Source organism: Primulina tabacum, chromosome 9 (assembly GCF_025594145.1).
Source record: "Primulina tabacum isolate GXHZ01 chromosome 9, ASM2559414v2, whole genome shotgun sequence".
NCBI lineage: Eukaryota > Viridiplantae > Streptophyta > Magnoliopsida > Lamiales > Gesneriaceae > Primulina > Primulina tabacum.
In genome coordinates, this window is record NC_134558.1 from 21,933,953 (window position 1) to 21,943,189 (window position 9,237).

General features: G+C 32.3%; 1 pseudogene; it reads left to right on the forward strand.

Moving 5' to 3' along the window:
* Positions 1–2,190: 2,190 nt before the first annotated feature.
* LOC142554989 (zinc finger CCCH domain-containing protein 34-like) lies at positions 2,191–6,950 on the forward strand (annotated as a pseudogene).
* The last annotated feature ends 2,287 nt before the right edge of the window (positions 6,951–9,237 follow it).

Here is a 9,237-nt window from a genome sequence, read left to right on the forward strand (position 1 = left end):
GCACTCAAGGCCCACCAACTTTTTGAAACATAATAGTGATATTTTCTAACACACCTTCGCTTTTATATAACATATTAATACATACTATCTATACAAAATTTTCCATGTAATATATTGATTTTAATATTTTTTAAAAAATTATTAATGAAATTAAAATTAATTCATTCATTTATCATTCAAAAGTATAGTTAAGCGTGGAAAAATATTTTGAAAGTATAAAAATTTAAAAGAACGATAATTCAACAAGGATCAATACAACAGCTCGAAATAAAAAATATAATATACCAAAATAGATTTGTATGATAATTTTCATAGAATGAACAAAAAATACTTTTTTCGAGTTCACTTGCCAATGAATAATATTTTCTCCAATCTGACTTGATTATTTTTGTTTTCTAAGTATTTTCGAAAAATAAAGATCCGAGAGATCGCAAAAATATCAATAAAAAACATAATCAAATTGAAATGAGGAAGCTATCCAACAAAAAAGGTTGAAGTGAAATTCAAACCAATTTTTTTTTTTAAGTTTGGAAAGATTTGTATTAAAAGTCATTGATGGGAACGTGGCACTTTGCTATTTGATTCTGGCTAAACTTTTATACCCCTCCCTTAGCTTTTAACGTCACTCACTCGTTCATTCACTCTTTGTTTGTTTTCTCATAAAGAATAACCATAATAATTAATTTTTTGTGGACAAAAAGTTATATTTCTCTTTTTTCGAGGTTAAACAAAGTTTCTAGAGACAGCTTTGATTTTATTTTTTTTTTTTGCAAAAGTTATATATTAATCTTAGACTAATTTTCATACCAAATGTGTATGTATTATTCTTATTATTTTAAATTTGTTCAGAAATTTATATTTTTGTTGGGATCATAATAATTCCTCAAATTTGACTTTTTTCACAAATCAAAATCGACTTTTAAATTTTTTTTTTAGCGTTTTCATTAGAGACAAAAAGAGTCGAACATAAATTTTTAGTCATATAATAACAATGATTGTTTTATTAAAACTATTAAATGTAGTAACAATAATCTTTTAATTTAGTAATTTAATATGAATATTAATATTAATATTTTTAAATCGAATAAAAATGAAAATATTGCTCTCGTATGTTCGTTCTTTTTTCTGTAAAAATTCGGTGATTTATGTTATCAAACTCATGTTTAATAATGTATTTTCAATTTTTGATAATACATCAACATGAAATCAATGTCAAAATCGAATAAAAAATTAAAATTATAATTATATTTTGATCTTATTTTAAATAAAAATTAAATAAATTATAAAAAATATTATACTTACATAACAAGTGTGTACGTCCATTAGTGATAAATAAACCCCTCCCCCCTCAAATGCTAAGGTCATCTCCAACCCTGCGTCAAAATAACGTTTTTACGCTATTTTGGCGCAGGATTCATGTCCAATTTATATAATAATATTATATTATTATATTAATTTAATAATTAGATATATTTAAATAATCGTATAATATTTATTATATTATTTTAATAACTAGATAATATTTATTGTATTATTTTAATAATTAAATATAAAATCATAAAAATTAAAATATTTAATTATATAAATTTATAAATATATTTTACAATAATTTTATAATAAAACATCTAACACACAAATTTATTGAATAATATTTAAACATTCAAGTACACAGTTAAAATAAAAATACGAATTCGAATTCATATAATTTAAATGCAAATATAATAAAAGATAAACAAACTAAATCATCAAGAATTTCTCGCTCGATATAAAAGGATAAAAGACAAAGATGATTCATATTAAGTTCTAAAAATAAATTATCTGTATTAAAATTATGCCAATTTTAATAATGAAGCATTTGTATTAATTTGTATTATAAATATTAGAGTTAATATATATAAGAATCAAATAAATAAATTTAACTATTAATAAAATTAAAATTATAATTATAATACTAATATTAACATTAATTGTAATTATATTGTTAAATTTATAAATAAATAGTAAATAAAAAAATATTATATGAATATATTTTCTAGGATAAGATTTGAGGTAAAAGGGTTGGAGATGAATGTTATATTTGGTGCAGAAATTGTATTATTTTGATGCAAAAACTACACCAAAATAGATTTATGGGTTGAAAATAAAATAATGTATCTCCATCAAGAACTCCTCTCTCACACACACAAAGCTGTGAATTTTGTACAAATATCTGCAAATATCTTTTTTTTTTACACAAATTTTGCGTAACATCTTTATGTGTTAATAGTACAGTGTAGTTGTGTAAATATCATAGAGAAAGAGAGAGAAGCGGTTTCTTTATGTGCACACATATGGCTAGTTACAGTGGGATCCAAGCAATGGAGGTGGTACCCGTGGAGGAATGGGTGGGACCGGGCGGCGAAACAGGGCTTGAAGGTCTGTTGCATTTCATTTTTATCTGAATTTCGCTTGAAAATGAGTCGTATTTCTCTGGATTCGGCTTGAGGTTTCGTAACTTTGATTGAGTTGAGGTGGGGTTTTCCCTGAATGCAGAACCTATGTGGCGATTAGGTTTTGGTGGTGGGTTTGATTCATACCCCGAGAGGCCTGATGAGCCCGTTTGTATCTATTACTCGAGGACTGGGTTCTGTGGATACGGCAATCGGTGCAGGTTCAATCATCCCCGTGATCGTAGCGTGGTAAAATCATCGGGTTTTCTAGATTTAGTGAGTTATTCTGATTTTTCGATGCACGATTGCTGTGAACTTTGGAGAAAAGGCTGGATTTTATCAAGTTTTTAAATTTTATTATTATGGTTTCGGTAAAAATCTAAGCTTTATATGTATTTGGTTCTTGTTTTGATGAAATCGACTGGGAATAGTATCAGCTTTAGGATGATTACGTCAATAGCTTGACGGACTTTGCAAATATTTTATTGCAATTTGAGTTAAAAATTAATTCTTTACGGTTTTGTTGGAGTTTATGCTCCATATATTAGATAGAAGTGGAATAAATTGGAAAAGAGACATTTACATTTCCTCGATGGCAGTAATCTGGTGCACGTGTACTGTTGAATTTAAATTTGATATGATTTTGGGCGGAAGTGGAACCTTTCTTGTTTTAACGAAGTATAGCTGCTGTATGCTAAGAAAAACTGGGAAAAATTTACGTTTTAGATGATCTCATAGACTGATAAAAAAATTGCTGTTTTACCAACCATAGGCAGTGGGAACTTTGAGTGCCGGTGGACGTGAATTCCCCGAACGTTTTGGGCAACCTGTCTGTCAGGTATATAATTACTTGTGTTTCTTTGGCTTTAGAATCTTTGCGAACGTTCATGTAAAAAATGTTTAATCCTTCTTCAGTATAAATTGACATGCCTAATTCTATAGGAATAATTTGGTACAATATGTAGATTGTTATGTGGTATACACTATACAGCACAAAGTTCTAAGTAGTAAGTGCTCAATATTACCTTTTGAACTTGAGTTTTTCGTTGCTTGTTTCTTGCTGTATGAACATCAATTTTTTGATGGTGCTTCTTAATGATTAATTTGTCATCTTGTTGGTTTTAGAAGTGCGAGTCTCTGTTTGTTTGTTCTGCATTCGTCCTTTTCCTTGCATGTAAAATGGGTAACTGAAAGGTGGTTCTCATTTTGGCAAGTTCTTAACGTTATTTAAGTCTGCAGAATTGGGAAGATCTGTTTACTGACGACCTATAATTATTTGAGTTATGCTATATGAGGTAGTTTTATAATATCAAAAGCAATGTGTAACCGTGTGTGTAATCCTTGTTGTACATGTATCATTTATCTAATTATATAACCAATTACTTCTCGTTGCTGCATTTATTAAAGACTCTACAGTTCTGACTCACGCTCAAGTACTCGGTGTTGGCAAAAGATGCATGTTTTAGACATAACCTTAAGTAATTTGTTAATTGCCTCATCTATTTTGGGAGGCTAAGCTTTTCCTTATTGATCGATGGTGCTTCGACTGCTCGCTGTTTGTATTATTTCCCTTTGTCTCATTTGGCTTATGTTCAAATATAATAAGCTGATTTTTGTTGTTTTCTGATTTTCAAAATAATTTTGTAAGTCTGTCTCCTGTATATGAAGATTTAACTGCTGTGTTAAATGTTAGAATCTACAACGCACGCATGGGAGATTCTGTCATAGAATTTCAAAATTTCCTTTTTTAAACAACCAAATTTTGTGTTGCTTACCATTTATTCATTCTCTCTTTGTTTTTTCTATTGTTTGTGGAGTAAAAAATATTAATTTCTTAGTTAATTCAAGCTGGAACATTTAATTACTTCTGTTGCAGTAGCCAGTAAGGAGGTCATGTTATAATTCTCTGAATCAGCTATACCAGTAAAAGACGCAAGTTTGATTTTTTTTCTCTCTCATATTTCGGCTGTCACCATCCTAGGTTTATATCTTTCAGATTGACTATGTTTTGCTCAATAATTTCTGCAGAGAAATGTGTCATGCCGTGTTTTGTTCATCTGTGTTTTTGTGTTGTTTCCTATGACATTGATTCTATAAACAACCAAAAAAAGAGCTAATTCTATTTCATAATTTAATAAAATCATACTATCTTGAATGTAAATTTCATGATTCCCAATTTTGCTCTGACATCTGAAGTGGCCTTTATAGTTATCAGGTCACATCCTTTAAACATTTGTGCTGCAGTTAGCAATCAGCACTTACTTCATTACAACTTGCTATTCTGTCATCAATGTAACTGCTTTTTGCTGTTCTATAATTCTATCCTTTTCATTAAGTAATCTGCTTTCCTTTCTGTTGAGCGCACCAATCTTCCCTCTTATGCAAACAGTAATTTAATTGGTGAAATGATAACTACTACACTGTTTGCACCAATTTTGTAGTACTACATGCGGACTGGAATGTGTAAATTTGGTGCTTCCTGCAAGTATGACCATCCAAAGCACGGTGCCGAATCACCAGCCCCATTGACTCTGAATTTTTACGGATATCCCTTGAAGCCGGTATGCCACTCTGAAATTTTTCATCATGTTCATGTTTTTACCCCTTTTTTTTTGTTTTCATTTTACATAATATTCTCAAAAAATCGAGCTCTCATGTTGTCCTTGTTGCAGGGCGAAAATGAATGCTCATATTATGTTAAAACAGGGCAGTGCAAGTTTGGTGTCACTTGTAAATTTGATCATCCTCAGCCATCTGGGATACATGTGCCACCTCAAGCCCCTGTCCCTGAAGCTTTGGCTGCCAATGCAGCCATGCTCGCACCTGCTGTTTATCCAACCATGCAGTCTCCTCTCCAATCTTCTCAACAATATGGGTTAGTATCCAGCAACTGGCCCACTGCCAGACCAACTGTGCTTTCAGGTTCTTATGTTCCTGGGAATTATGGCCCCTTGCTCGTTTCCCCAGGAGTTGTTCCTGTTCCTGGTTGGACCCCCTATCCGGTAGGTGCGGCTGAAGCTTGTTGTTTAATCTGAAGAATGTTTTGATGCTTGTATTTTACATTAACATGTACAAGTACATTGGTATAGGCGTCAGTTAGTCCCGTGGCCTCGCCAAGTACTCAACCCACCAGTGGTGCAGGCCCAGTTTATGGATTAGCACCGTTATATCCTTCAGCGACCGCATATGCAGGACCATATCTTTCTGTAACTTCTTCTGGTGGCCTCTCAAGAAGCAGTCTAGAGGAACATGCCTTTGCAGAAAGACTTGGCCAACTAGAATGTCGGTAATATTTAAGGACCGGGCATTGTAGATTTGGGCCTACATGTAAGTATCACCATCCCCCAGAATGGAATGCACCAAAAACAGATTCCGTGCTTAGTATGATAGGTCTGCCTTTAAGCACAGTAAGAATTTAACTCTGTTTAATCTTTCCTCATTATGTTCACTCAATCTTTATCATTGTGCACACTCCCAAACTGCTACCTGTACGCCTTTTCTGTGGTCTCTTGTTCATATGCTCTTCTGTTTCATCATGCTGACCTTTCTCATAATCGCTCGTTTTGATTTCAGGGTGCATCAGTCTGCTCTCATTATTCCCAAAATGGAGTATGCAAATTTGGTCCATCGTGCAAATTTGACCACCCAATGAGCATTTTGAGTTACAGTCCATCGACATCAACTCTGACCGATGTGCCTATTGCGCCTTACCCAGTGGGATCCACAAACACAAATTTGGCTCCATCATCATCCTCATCGGACTTAAGGCCCGAAATTCTTTCTGGTTCAAGAAAAGACGGGTTCCCATCACAAGTGTCCTCAACAAACAGTTCAAGTTCTTCAGTCGGTTCAATATTCTCTAAGAGTGACCCACCCCCTTCCCCAATCTAGTGTTCCTGGTGGCAGTAACCCAATTCAGGGAAGCAAGGTTCACACCTCGAGCTGAAAATAATTATCAACTCGTCACATTATCTGTTGCCTCCCTTTGAAACCATATATAGGTTCTTCGCATATATTTTCTGCAAGATGCATCATCTGTGTTCTTGATACAATCACATGGCCACCATTATCATTTCGAATAAATCTATACAGCCCCTCGAGTCTCGAGAGATCTTGCAACACCTTAGCCTTTTCACTAGCCTTTTGAATAACTACAAACCGTGCAACTTCCCATTTAGGTATTTGCATTGCATCACTGCTCAAATTTTGGATCCAGTTGTCTCTATCTATGCTCTCCTTTTCGGAATGGAAATGATACGATGTGGCTCCCATTCTTTACCATGATTTAACTCTAACCGCTTCGCACCCGTCTTTCATTCCCTCATCGGAAGAATTGACAGGGTATGAACACGAAGGCGTTCCTGTTCCACCCCTTCTTTTTGCCTGGGGTTTTGTTGTGGAAAGCAATGATAAACCAAGAATTACAGGGCAATTTAACACTGCCTGTTTATACAAGTTACGTAGTGTTATTTTGTGGAGTATGAATTGACTGGATGCTTCTTTTCCCTTTATCTTTTTTTTTTTAATAAATAAATTATCACAATACATGAAAGATTTGTAGAAAATCTTGATTTTTCTAGTATTGTTCATTTGTTTATTTTTGGAAATAGATATTTTATTTTCCCATATCCTATGGCAACAAAGACGGTGATCTATAAATCTAGGGCTGATGAGATGTTACCCAAGGCATTACCCTTGGGGTCCAATTTTTTTTTTTTTTGGTCATGTGAGACTCGTATCTTTTCCTAAAGACCTCGAATGACCTAAAATATTGTCATTGGAGAAAATATGCTTAGGATAGTAAGAACTCAACCTAAACTAGGGAAATCGGACGTCTCTTTTTCTGTTTTTGATCAAACCGTGAACTATATATTGTAAATTATTAATTGATAACATTCTAACATTTCTTGATTATAGCAAAGTGACGAACTATCAAACGGATGTGGTTGAATAAACTTTTTGGTGTGGTGGGAGCTATGTATGCCTTTCACGAGGTCAGATTCTCTTGTGGATAAAAGGTACACTTGATGATGCACTCAGTACAATCGATACCGACATCTATAGATGTCGCGCTTAATTGTTCCAAAAATTATAATGTGTGAGTTGACAAAATATAGATGTGTTGAAATAAAGAGTTGAAATTATTGAATGTTGAAAATAAAGAGTTTGAATTATTGAAAATTAGTGTGTGATGATGTATGTAATGCTGTATTTATTTTTGGATTATTTCCAAAGAAATTCTATAAATAGGTCTCTCAATTTGTGAAGAAGAACACAATTGAGCAAACAAAATTTTATAAAGTGTGTAGTTTAATATATTTTGAGAGTTTGAGATTTTTACTTTTTTACCGTAAATTTTTATTTTTAACACGTTATCAGCATGATACTCGAAGCACGATACTCGAAGGATCTCCATATTTTTCCAAACTCCAAAACACAAGAAAAATGTAACAATATTCAAAAGTGAGAATATTTATGTTACACATTATTTAATTTTATGTATATATATTTAATATATAACATCATGTTATTATAAAAAAGGAGTCTATGACATCTCATTATAATGATGATGTGATTATATTATTACACTGCTTATATAATTTTATTGTGTTACTGTTTATTTATTGTATATATATATATTTGAATAATATCATGTTATTATATAAAATGAGTATATGACACCTCATTATAATAATTTGATGTTATTATTTCACTGCGTATATATTTTTATTGTGTTATATAATAATTATGTATATATTTGTATAATGTCACAATATTATATGAAAGAAATCTCTGACATCTTATTATAATATTGTTATGTGATATACATAATTATTTAAACATGATTAACATTATATACATCATATTATTACCATAAAATTTTCATATACATACATTTTTTTAAGATTTTGTAACCACTACAAGAAAACATGCCTTCAACAACACTCAAAAGACAACGATTTTTTATTAAAACCGTTGTGTTTTTTCTTTTAACAACGGTTTCAACAAAAACCGTTGTCGTAGCCTAAAAAAACCCGCTCATAGACAATGTTTTTTAAAAACTTTTGTCTTTGATATGAATACGACAATGGTTTTTAAAAATCGTTGTCTATGATCGGGTTTTTTTAGGCCACTATAAAGGTTTTTGTAAACCGTTGTCTATATATGTTTTGTCAAGGGTCAAAGACAACGGTTTGTTTTAAACCGTTGTCTTTGAGCTGATTTTTTTAGAACTACGACAACGGTTTTTATAAAATGTTGTCTTTTCTTATAGTTTTATATTGTAAAAGACCAACCGTTGTTAGCCAAGGTTTTTGCTTAAAATAAAAGCGACAGTTTTTACTTAACCGTCGCTAATAGCGATGGTTTTATTCCGTAGCTAATAGCGACGGTTTAATAAATTGACGACGGTTTTACCAAAAACCGTCGCAAATTATCTATAAATACTCGTATTTTCGGTCCATTTTCCTCCACACCGTCCACATCTACGATAAATTTTTCTCTCTTGCACGATTTTAGTTTCGATTTAGGGTAAGTTTTTTCGCTTCAATTCTTGGTAAATTTCAAAGTGTTAGTTAAGATCATGAATATTATTAGCTTAGTCAGATTGTAAGTTTTTCTGGTACGGTTTTTGACTAAGCCGTCGCTAATTAGCGACGGTTTAGAGAAACACCGTCCTTAATTAATCGTCGCTAACTTTAGCGACGACTTAGTCAGCAACCGTCGCTAATTTTAGCAACTGTATATCTTAAAGCATCGCTAATGAGCGACGGCTTAGTCAAAACCCGTCGCTAAAATTAGTGACGGT